The 13,125-nt window shown below is 34.1% G+C and overlaps 1 pseudogene; it reads left to right on the forward strand.

The window, feature by feature from the left end:
* Positions 1 to 1,660: 1,660 nt before the first annotated feature.
* LOC132187726 (cuscuta receptor 1-like) lies at positions 1,661 to 12,144 on the forward strand (annotated as a pseudogene).
* Positions 12,145 to 13,125: the final 981 nt, after the last annotated feature.

A 13,125-nucleotide genomic window follows, 5' to 3' on the forward strand; every position in this document is an offset into this window, starting at 1 on the left:
TTAATTTTTAATTATTTTTAATATATATATATATATATATATTATTAATGGGACAGATGTCTAATTTATGACCTCAGGATCTCTCTAGAGAGATCCTGTCCATTAACTGAATACTCTCCGGTCCAAAATGGACTGGAGAGGATTCGGATCCAGCAAAGGGAGGATTGAGATCACCAAAATTTTTCAAAAATGACATAAATTTCCTCCAAATTAATTTGGAGGAAATTTTATTCAACCTACTTCAATATGAGACAATTAAGTGTCATCTCTCACATATTTTTTTAAAAAAATTTAAGAGATATTTATTGACATTCTACTAACTTAAGAACCTATATCTTGATTGAACAATCACTTCCCAAAAAGATCCACTAGCATTGAATAACTCCATTATGATTTTATTTTAATTAGGAAAAACCAACACAATGGGTGAAAGTTGCTGCTTTAGGTCAGATTCCAAAAGCAGTGCTCATTGTTTGAGCGAGGAAGCTAGTACTAAAATTCTTTCTTATAAAAATAGATAAAGTTTTTCTCCAAATTGGGTTACAGGAAATTCCTCAAACCTAATCTATAAAAATGATACGTAACCCTTGAACATGTAAAAATCACATGTTTTTTTAATAGCAAGGACAATGTTGGAATAAATTGTATTAAAAATTCATGTGCATCTTATATGCTATTAAAAAAAATGGACACATGTCATTTTTATAGATTAGGTTAGAGAAAATTCATCCTACCCAGTTTAAAGAAAAACTTTATCTTATAAAAATTATTTAAGTCTCCGACTTATGACTTGACCTCTTTTAGTTTGGACACATCCCACCCAAACGGAAAATACCCAAATGGTACTTTTGAAAATTACTATTGATGGGTTGATTAGATCATCACATTTCATTTATAGTAGTATTAGAGTAGTACATATAATTTTTACTATAAATTATTTACAAGTTGATATAAAAGTTTATGTGATACTTATAATGTCACTCCTTAAAATATGAACTGCCACGAGATTGTCTATAGTTTTCGAATCCAATCTCAATTAGACAATCTTCTGGCATGTCAATTTTACAAAACCAATCTCAATTTACCAAGTCAGCCTTAGATAGAATAACCTAACAAATGGTGAATTCAGTTGCCATGTATATAAACTACAAAAGTAAGTCATCGAACAAAATCAAAAGTTTGTTTTCTTTTTGAATTTAGTCGTTGAGTTACCCAGTGATGCCTTCGAATCTTCCACGTGCGAATCACTCATCTCACGCAAGTCTTTTGTTTAAAAAAAAATAAAAAATCATTTATAACTTTAATAGGATTTTACATTTACCAAGGCTCTAGCTACAAGCCTACGATCTACGCCTAGAAGAAGGGAAAAAAAAATTAGGAATATGCACATATATATATTTTGGTTTTCACATTAAACATTCAAAATTAAATATTTAAATTAGGATAATTAAATTCTCTTTTATCAACCATGTTACATTAATAGGACACGGCTTAATAGTGATTCAGCAAATGAAGACACTATCCAATATTATAGACACGCACACGCCTCTACACATGAGAAAATAATTTTTTGGACAAACAACTTTTTCTGTGGACCCATTAATCATGGATTCGGAAATGAAACCGTCAAACTTGTATATACCTATATATATGAGAGGCCTTTCCCTTCGGTGTACACTGGTTTATTATATAGTTACAAAATAATGAAACAATTTTTGTCAAGAATGGAGTGGCCTAGTTTTGTGAAAGCTTTGCTGTGGGGTTTACTTGTGTTTCTTCAATTTCATCAGCACAGAGGCTGCTTCCATGAAGAGAGGATTGCTCTGCTTGAGCTGAAGGCGTTTCTGAAATCCAATATTATTCATGCAGATGTTCTTCCCTCATGGATGGACGACGCAAAGAGTGATTGTTGTCGTTGGGAGAGGGTCACGTGCAACTCCACCAACTCTCACGTCATCAACCTTTCCCTCTACAACTTAAACCATGATCCTTATTACTATGAAAATCGTGATAACTATCATGATTCAAGATGAAGATAGTTATTATGAGAACCGTTGGTTGCTAAACGTGTCAATGTTGGTGCCATTGAAGGAGCTAAAAAGTCTTAATCTATCCGCCAATTCAATTGGTGGTTGCCTACCAAATGAAGGTATGTTCTCTCCCGCCCCTCTGCTTTTCCTTTCTTATGCATACATACCACCGACCCCCTCCATAAAAAACAGGGGCAGATCGAAGAATTATATTATGAACGTCTTTATTCTAGCTAATTCCCTCCACCCAAAAAGAAATAAAAAGCGAAAAGATTTCCTTGAGCCCTTTTGTTCTCTTGGGTGATAAAATTAAGAATTGCAGGGGTCGGATTTACCTCTTTAATTACAAATATTAATTTATAAAGTTTTATAATTGGTATTTTCTGTTGAATCACGGGTGTCCCGCGTGATTCTGAATTATATTAATAATTACAGCCAGGGGTCGGACCTTCTTCAGCCTTGGAGTTGGAGTATACACATATATATTGTCAGTCTGAATGGTTAAGCATCACATTTTACTGATGTTGTTGTCTGTGAATTTGATAGTGCTTGGATAAATTCCACTCCAAGAGGGACCATATTGATGGAAAAAAAGTGAAAGACCTCCAGAAAAATAAAATGAGATCAGGAGGCCTTTTGACAAGCTACGAGGTCTTTTTTACAATAAAGCTATATATATGGTTACAATGTCATAAAGACAAATATAAAAATCTTATAATCAAGTCATATTTATAACTTTAACATTCACTAACTCATGTTTAAACTTCAGTTATAGAATAGATTTGCTCCAAGCAGACTCAATCTAATACATAGGTAGTTCATATTCCTAACTTTGATTTTCTCGGTCATGGGAGTAAAACCCTCACACCGAAACTAATCATCTTCGACTCAAAGGTCAGGATAAAAACTTGCACCCCAGAGATTGCTCATGAAAGTATATCTAAGGAAAAGTCAAACCCTTATTCAAAAAAAATAAAAAAGCCAGCAAATAGCTACAACAGCCGGGGCAAGGGAGGCGAAGCGCACTGGCCAGCGTGTGATGGACGAGATGGAGCTGTTTTGCGCCAATGGGCAGCTGAGGAGCCAGGGAGCACGTTTGGCCGACACGTGGTTGAGCGAAACCAGTTAAGTAGACTAATCTAGATTTGAAAAACTAGATCTAAAGCCCAATTGATTATGGGGAGGAGAAGAGCGGTGCAGCATGGTGGAGGACGGATGGAGGCAGGGCAGCATAAGCTAAGGGGAGAGGAAGGAAAGAAGAGGGGAGTAGGTCCAGTAGGGGAGAGGGGAAAGGGGGAAGCAAGCGCTCCCTCCTCCCCACAGGGTTTTTAACGTTGAAGTTATTAAAAAATTAAAATTAAAACATATATGAAAACATATATCCTTGAAGTTATTATAAAAATAAAATTTTCTACTTCCCTCTCCTCCTATCCTTTTTCTGTATTTTCCTTCACCCTCTACACTTCCAAGTAAACCATTGGATAATTTCCATGTTAAGTAAATCCACAATACTTAAAATGAAATGAAAGCCATATAATGTAAAACTAGATTACTATTGCATTCCATTAGACGAATGGTCATGGGTTGTTACACATATACGTACTGAAGTCTGAAGGCATGCATGTATTGTATGAATATTTTAGAAGTATAGTACAAGAATTATGTAGCGAACAAACGCCGTTGACAATTAGCATCATTTTTTTAATTAATTTTCCTCATTCAACCAGTAACTTTTTCTTTTTCTCTTTTGTAGGATTTGAGAAGATGTCAAGCTTAAGGAATCTGAGAATTTTAGACCTTGGTTATAACTACTTTGATAATAATAGTATTCTACAGTCTTTGGGTGCAGTGACATCGCTTGAAACTTTGATTCTTACTCAGAATAAGTTGCAAGGATACTTTCCTGCTCAAGGCGATTTCTTCTATCCTATATCTTATGAGAGGATTTATAGTTTGATACATTGATTCCACTTGGTTCTTACTAATTTTCATTTATCTTTAATTTGAAATGCAGAGTTAATTGCATTGAGAAACTTGAACAAGCTAGATATAAGCTGGAATTACTATAATGGTTCCCTACCACTGCAAGGCAAGTTTTCTGTCATGGAGAGAGTAGTTTAACCGCGGGTTAGACGCATCAATCATAAGGTTCAAGAGCATGAATATCAATTTGAATGGATCACTCCGAAAATTTTTATCGAGTTGCTTTTGAAATTTTTGTATTGAAGCATATATATATATGATGGAATTCTTTTTTGGTCTTCCAATAATGTTCTTCCAGGTTTTGAAAGGCTAGTACTACTTCGCAAATTGGAGATATTGAACCTTGGTTATAGCATTATAGCATCTTTAAGTGGACTTATGTCCCTTAACGCATTGAGTCTTGCAAGGAATTCTTTTGAACTTTGGAATACATTGGAAGCTATTCTACTACTATAGCCGGCCTTTTTCCCTTTATATTTATTATTATCATTTCAAATCTCTCTTTAATAGTACTTATTCCGTGATTATGTTCACATATTTATTATCTATTGATGGCATGCATGCATGTATTGTAGAATTATTCATCACATATAGAGAACAAATTCTGTTGAGGGCACAATTTGATACCTTCCATTGTACTTACTTCTTACTAATTTTCATTCGAATGCACAATTTGACAAGTGCTCTATAACCATAGGTTATAAGCATCAATCATAAGGTTCAAGCTAGAGTATGAAAATCAATTTGAAATTGAATATTTCTATCAAATTAATCTTGAATTTTTTTGTATTGAAGCATAAGATGGGGTTCTTTTTTGTGTCTTCCAATCATTTTCTTCCAGGTTTTGAAAGGCTAGTACTACTTCCAAAGTTGGAGATATTGAACCTTGGTTATAATTCCTTTGATTGTAGCATTATACCATCTCTAAGTGGACTTGCGTCTCTTAACACATTGAGTCTTAGACGAAATCATTTGGGATGGTTCAATACAACTACAGGTAATCTAATATCGCTTCCCTTTATATTTATGATCATCATTTCAAAGCTTCTTTAATTGTACTTTTTCTGTAATTATATGGTCACTTCTTTAGTATCTCTTACAAGCGGACTTACATCCCCTAAAGCTGAACATATATTCTTGATTTAAAATAATTATCACGAAATACTAGTGATTATCAAGTGATGTTGTCCAGAAGTTTGAATTGTGCATATCTAGTTAGTAAGCTGTAAAATACTATTTTTCGTCTAAATACTACGAATTGCATACTTGCTTTTTTTTTTCTTTCTTTTTTTTTCTTTTTTTAATAGATCTACTACAGGTTTTGAAAGCTTGTCAAGATTGGAGAACCTGGAGACCTTAGATCTTAGTGCCAACAATTTAAATAGAAGCATCATAGAATCATTGCCTGCAATCAAATCCCTTAAGAATCTGAATCTTGAAATGAACTTCATTGGAGGATCTTTTCCAATCAAAGGTACATATGTTGATCTTCAGTATTATTTTATAGAAACTGGAAGCAGTTACAATCATATTTGAAATTTTCTTTGTTCTGCTTTATGTAGGAATATCGGCTTTTGAAAACTTGGAGAAGTTGGATTTAAGTGATAATGAGCTCAATGGCTCCCTGACAATCCAAGGTAATGAGAGGGAGAGACACACACTTAAGTTTGAAATTTTCAATTACTTCATAACCATTTTACACACGTCTTTCATATTTCTATTAAACTACTTATTTATTTTATGACACAAGTCACAATTTTCTCCACCTGCATTCAATCCTCTGTTTTGTTTTTGATTTTTTTCAAATTTTTACTGCTCAAAGATTTTAGGAAACGTTAAATAGATTTCTTCCCCACGCAAAATAATGGAAAACTATACCATACTCTTCTTTGTTCCAATTTATACATAAATCTATCTTAATTTTTTTTTACCAAAAATAGAAAACCACCACATAGGCTATAAAGTTTGCGATCAAAAGAATATAATTTCAATTACAACTGCAAGTGTAGGGTTGGGATGATGTTTATTGTATCTCAATCAATCACTAATATTCAATACAAAAATCCTAAATTGTTAAGGTTCCATATGTTGTTATCAGTATTGCAGTTAGTCTACCCTACACGATAACAAATGCAAAATAGAAGCCACCCAAGTAGCTCATAGAAGATAATTACAAAAGCAGTGTAAAACATTATGAGATTGTATTGCTACATCGATCCCATTTTGTTGATGTTGACTTGAATCACAACAATTGTTCTTGGATGTCCATCATGTCGGAAATATGCAAAGAAAGTTGTGTGAAGCATGAAATGCATCAGTGTGTTTCCCTATGTGCATTATAATCAACATTACATATCAGTTACGGTTTCTTGTTGACTTTAACACTAGAGTAGCCAAATTTGTTTAAGCTATAAAACGCTATTTTTCTTCTAAACACTGCAAATTGCATAGTTTTGTTTTTAATAGATCTATTACAGGTTCGGAAAGCTTGTCAAGATTGAAAAATTTAGAAACCTTAGATCTTAGCGCAACCGTTTCGACAAAAGCATCATTGAATCATTGAGCGCAGTCAAATCCCTTAAGAATTTGAATCTTGCTTGGAATTATATGGAGGATCCTTTCCTGCCAAAGGTATATTGATCTTCCGTATTACTTATAGAAACTTCCAATATTCATGTTTGAAATTTTCTATGTTCTGTTTAACAATGCAGAATTATCAGCTTTTGAAAACTTGGAGAAGTTGGATTTAAGTGGTAATATCCTCAATGGCTCCCTGACAATCCAAGGTAATGAGAGGGAGAGACACACACTTAAGTTTGAAATTTTCAATTACTTCATAACCATTTTACACATATCTTTCATATTTCTATTAAACTACTTATTTATTTTATGACACAAGTCACAATTTTCTCCACCTGCATTCAATCCTCTGTTTTGTTTTTGATTTTTTTCAAATTTTTACTGCTCAAAGATTTTAGGAAACGTTATATAGATTTCTTCCCCACGCAAAATAATGGAAAACTATACCATATTCTTCTTTGTTCCAATTTATACATAAATCTATCTTAATTTTTTTTTTTACCAAAAATAGAAAACCACCACATAGGCTATAAAGTTTGCGATCAAAAGAATATAATTTCAATTACAACTGCAAGTGTAGGGTTGGGATGATGTTTATTGTATCTCAATCAATCACTGATATTCAATACAAAAATCCTAAATTGTTAAGGTTCCATATGTTGTTATCAATATTGCAGTTAGTCTACCCTACACGATAACAAATGCAAAATAGAAGCCACCCAAGTAGCTCATAGAAGATAATTACAAAAGCAGTGTAAAACATTATGAGATTGCATTGCTACATCGATCCCATTTTGCTGATGTTGACTTGAATCACAACAATTGTTCTTGGATGTCCATCATGTCGGAAATATGCAAAGAAAGTTGTGTGAAGCATGAAATGCATCAGTGTGTTTCCCTACGTGCATTATAATCAACATTACATATCAGTTACGGTTTCTTGTTGACTTTAACACTAGAGTAGCCAAATTTGTTTAAGCTATAAAACGCTATTTTTCTTCTAAACACTGCAAATTGCATAGTTTTGTTTTTAATAGATCTATTACAGGTTCGGAAAGCTTGTCAAGATTGGAGAATTTAGAAACCTTAGATCTTAGTGCAACCGTTTCGACAAAAGCATCATTGAATCATTGAGCGCAGTCAAATCCCTTAAGAATTTGAATCTTGCTTGGAATTATATGGGAGGATCCTTTCCTGCCAAAGGTATATTGATCTTCCGTATTACTTATAGAAACTTCCAATATTCATGTTTGAAATTTTCTATGTTCTGTTTAACAATGCAGAATTATCAGCTTTTGAAAACTTGGAGATCTTGGATTTGTCTTGGAATAATTTCGATGGCCCCCTAACAATCCAAGGTAATCAGCCAAACTAAAGTTTGAGGGATAAATATAATCTTTGTCCTTGTGGTTTGAAATTTTGACAAATAGCTACCTTAGTGTTTTTTTTTTTAAAAAAAAAAATGATTAAACACCCCTTGAGATAAGCACAAAAGACAAATTAGTATCTTCATTTAAAAAAGTTGGTTGAATCCATTAATGTGCTACATCACTGCCATTCACACTGTAACATATGCCACTTTTTTCAATTAAAAAAGAAAGTACTAAAAAGTATTAAAAACAATGAAACTAAGCAAGCCACTAAGAATATCTTGTTCCATCGGCGAATCATATGCCTTCTAGCTGGAACCTAATATTTTTTTCCCCTCTTTCTCATAGTGCCCAAAAAACTGTCTAGATAGTACTCAAAAGCTTTCTAGAATTTTCCAGTCTTCTTGAGAAGCTCCTTATGCTTAATCTCACCATTCCCATTGACTGCGTCAAGCTTAATTTGTTGATTCAATATATATCATCGTGAAATCTGAAAATAAAAATCGAAGCGTCGGATCTTCCATGTCTATTGGGATTTTATCAAATGGCCCAATTCATCATCTGAAGTCGTACATATTGAATTGTTCCATTTTCTATAAAAGTCAACTACTTCACTCTCAGGATAAACCATTGTACCATTATAACTCTCATTTCAGCTTTTTTGCTGTGTCAGATGCCATTTGAAGACTCAAGTGGCCTGTTTTCTTCTTTAACAAAACTCCTTTGTCCTTCTCTAATTTTTTTCTTTTCTATTCGTCTATGCTCTCCCAGCATCATCAGCTCCTTTTCCAATGTCATGGTAAATGTGCATAACAGTTGGGTTTGATTCTTCATTCTGCGTTTTCGGGAACGAGAGTGAATCTTTGTTGGTTTCCTGATGTTCTTTCCTCAAGCCATACCTTGCTTCTGCCGCACTCGCTTCTGGAGCTTTGGTCTCTTCCGCAAATGAATGGTTCGTGGTTTCTTTTGGTTTTTAAATGGCAGCGGTTGCTTGCTGGTTGGACAAACACGAGGACATAATTTTCTCAAGCATAGTACTTCATTAACGGTCTCCCTTTTAATAGAAGGGTAATAAAGAGAATTACTAATGCAAATAGGACTCTTAAATCATCTACATACCTGGCCGACCGACTAGGACTAGGACTCTTAATTCATTCTAATCATCAACTAAGAGTTTGTTTGGAATTGCGTTTGATAAATAGAGCTTTTAACTCAAAAAGAGCTCTTTGGCAAAAGCTTCATTTTTAAGCTTTTGCCGAAAGTGCTTTTTGGTCATTTCTAGGCTTTTTGAACCTTTAAAAGCGCTTTTAATTTTTTTACCAAACAAGTACTGTTTTCTTCTAACGAACTTTTTGAGTGTTAAAAGCACTTTTAGGCTCCTCAAACATAATCCTAAGCATGCTCTAAAACAATTTGGTAATCTAATTTCAAGGCTAAAATAAGTTGTAATCGAAATTGAATTTCTATTTATTATTAGTCGGTATGCCATTTTAAATATTTTATTGACACTATCTCTCTTCACTTGTAGTAGGTTTGTCTAATTCCAGTATTTCTCCATATATCGGGGCACTATCTTCTTTAAAGGCTATATCATTAGCTTACAATTCTCTCAATGGCACTCTTCCAAAAGGTAAGAATCGACTAGAAAATCAAGTGTTTGCAAATTGTTAGTCTTACCAATCTAATAAATTATCTACAATTGATTAAAAATGTGAGATAAGGTGAATTGAAGGACCATGGTTGATTTAACTCAGCAATTGACCATTCACTTTCTTTTTTCTTTTTCTTTTTTTTTTTTTTCATTTTGAAAAACCCATATTTAAAACCTGATTTTTCTTGTTGATTCTTAGAGTGGAACATAGTTAAGATAGACATTTCTAATGTTATTCCTTTCGACAGATTTGTGCTCACTCAAGAAGCTTCAAGAGTTAGATCTTTATCATAATCTCTTTGAAGGGATCCTTCCAACATGCCTAAACAATTTGACATCTCTTAGATTGTTAGATATATCTAGGAATCGATTCGTTGGAAACATCTCTTCATATCTGATAGCCAGCCTCACATCACTTGAGTACATTGATCTCAGTTATAACCAATTTGAGGGTCTATTCCAATTCAACATATTTGCTAATCACTCTAAGCTTAAGGCGATTCTATTAGTGAGTGAAAACAACAAGTTTGAGATAGAAACTGAAATATCTACGGGTTGGGACTTCTCATTTCAGTTAAAGATACTTGTGCTATCTAACTGTAATTTGAACAAGCTCACAAGAAACATTCCCAAGCTTCTCCTTGACCAGCGCGAATTGGAAATAATTGATTTGTCTCACAATAACTTGAATGGAAGCTTCCCTATTTGGTTGATTGAAAACAACACAAGACTACGAAAGCTAAATCTTCAGAATAATTCTTTCATGGGTAAATTTCATTTGCCACCAAATCGATGCAAGAGTATTCTGTATATGGATGTCTCTGACAATCACTTAGGTGGGCAACTTCAAGAGAATATTGGAAAGATAACTCCGTACTTAAAACATCTAAATCTATCTTGAAATCATTTTGAAGGTTATCCTCCGTCCTTAATTGCTAACGAGAGTCATTTGCTGCAAGATTTGGACTTGTCCTTTAATGATTTTTCGGGAAAGGTACCAACAAAATTGATTGCTAGTCGCACCAACTTGTTGAGTTTGAAGTTATGCAATAATCAGTTCACAGGATTTGAACTACAGGCTGCACCTTCTAAAGAGTTTGGATGGTCTAAAATGAGGTTTTTGGATATTAGCAACAATAAATTGTCAGGAATGATTCCTAGATGGATAGGAAACATGACAAGTTTGCGAAGTCTTGTAGTGAGTAACAATTCTTTTGAAGGTCAGATTCCTTGTGGACTACCAAATTCCCTGCAATTAGTAGACCTTTCTCATAACTCACTTTCGGGATCGTTACCTTCTTGCTTGAATCTACAGTATATTGAGCACTTGTATTTGCAAGGAAACAAACTTACAGGACCTATACCAAAATCTATTTTCAATTCATCGTCTCTTTTGACATTGGACCTTAGAGATAACAACTTTTTTGGCAGCATCCCATATCAAATCAGTGGGCCTCCTAACTTAAGAATACTTTTGTTGGGGGGAAACAATTTTAGTGGTATAATTCCCAATCAACTATGTTGGTTAAAGAAGATAGGCATAATGGATCTTTCCAAGAACTCTCTTTCTGGAACAATACCGCACTGCTTTCACAACATGTCCTTTGGAAAACTATATGTTAATGATTTTCTCTATGGATCATATAGCCATTCAAATAAAGTGTCCCTGCAAGTTGGTTCCACATTCCAAACGCTCTTCGGAAGGAAGCGTGCAAAAGATTACGAAAACATAGTATATGGTCAACAAGTTGCGGTTGAATTTGTAACAAAATACAGGTCTTACTCCTACCATGGTGTCATCCTTAATTACATGTCTGGATTGGATTTGTCATGCAACAAGCTAACAGGTAGAATCCCACAGGAACTAGGAGAGCTATCTTCAATTCATACATTGAACTTGTCTTACAATCAGTTGACAGGTTCCATTCCACAAACATTCTCAAATTTGGCCCAAGTTGGAGAGTTTAGACCTTTCTCACAACAATTTGAGTGGAGAAATTCCTCCAGCATTGATTGCTCTAAACTTTCTAGAAGTGTTCAATGTGGCTTACAACAACTTATCGGGTAAAGTTCCAGACATGAAAGCACAGTTTGGAACATTTGAGAAGAGTTGTTATGAAGGAAATCCATTTCTTTGCGGAGAACCATTAGATAATAACTGCACTAGAGAGGACGAGTCACATCCATCACCAACAAAATCTTCAAATGCAAGTGAAGGGCAATGGTATGAAGTAGATCCTCAGGTTTTCTTTGCAAGCTTTATTGGATCTTATATTATTTTCTTCTTGGGTGTAGCTTGTCTTCTTTATATTCATCCTTATTGGCAACAACGGTGCGTTAATTTAATTGAAGATTTGAAGTACCGGTGTTATTATCCTGTTTTTGATACCTTAAAAAGATTGTCAAACTGTTTAGAATCTTAGATATATTGAGATTCCAAGGACATCTTTGGTGGTAGTGATCATAGCCGTACATTTGATTATGAATAATGGTTATTGTGGTCTAATATAAGACAAGGTGTTCACTTGCACTTGCTTTCTTCTGTATTGTAATTCTTGTCATTTGATGATGGATGTTGTTCTTATAGCTAAAAATACTATTAATAGTATGAATAAACTTGTTTTTCAACACATGAGATTTGTGGATACATTTCTAATCGGAAAACCATTTATTATATTTGGAATTATAACTTGTAGCTGTGCAAAAAGCATCGATTTGTCTAATCCTTTGCATTAGAAGAAACAAAATTGGTACTCGAACCCAAATTTGATACTCCAACTTGTGACTTAACTCTCAAGACAGTGATCGACTTCGGTACAGATAAATGGATGCATTGATAATTTGGTGTTTTAGATGCATTAATAATTTCTGCCTAGTCTTTTCATTCTGAAAATTGATGTTTTGTTGGAGTATTTTTGGGATCAAAACAAGCTACCTCAACAATCATCTTCTTAGACGTCTCCTGTGTGAGAATAGTGTGCCTGGAAAACAAAGGAAGCGTCAGAAGCCCTCAGCCGGAGCCAAATACTCTCCAATGCTTAAAATAGCATGTTTATTTTCAGAGTGAAGAGGAGATAGGAAAATCATCTCCGGTTCTTAGAGAACAGGAGGAAGGCAGACGTTTTTTTGTCTGAGAGAGGAAGAATGAGGAGTGGGGCGTTAGCAATGAGTTGTGTGTGCTGGCAATCAAATTAGAGTTAGCTCATGACTTGTTCCTCCTCTAGGATGTCATGGACTCATGGGGAATCCGAAAGCTAGCAAGACCGTGAAAGATAAGAATGGGAAACTCCCAGTGATTTTAAAAGAAAATGGTTGAGTATTTTTATATTAAAAAGATAAACCCACACTTTGATGACATTAATCAAATTAATTATAATATGGATGCATTGATAATTTGGTGTTTTACAGTATAAATCAGCATTATTATAATTTTATTCACTTCAATACATTCTGGTCTCCATAATTCACATAAATGTACCCAACATTAAACATTCCATAACTCAAGACAAAA

The sequence above is a fragment of the Corylus avellana genome, chromosome ca7 (genome assembly GCF_901000735.1).
Source record: "Corylus avellana chromosome ca7, CavTom2PMs-1.0".
Classification (NCBI taxonomy): domain Eukaryota; kingdom Viridiplantae; phylum Streptophyta; class Magnoliopsida; order Fagales; family Betulaceae; genus Corylus; species Corylus avellana.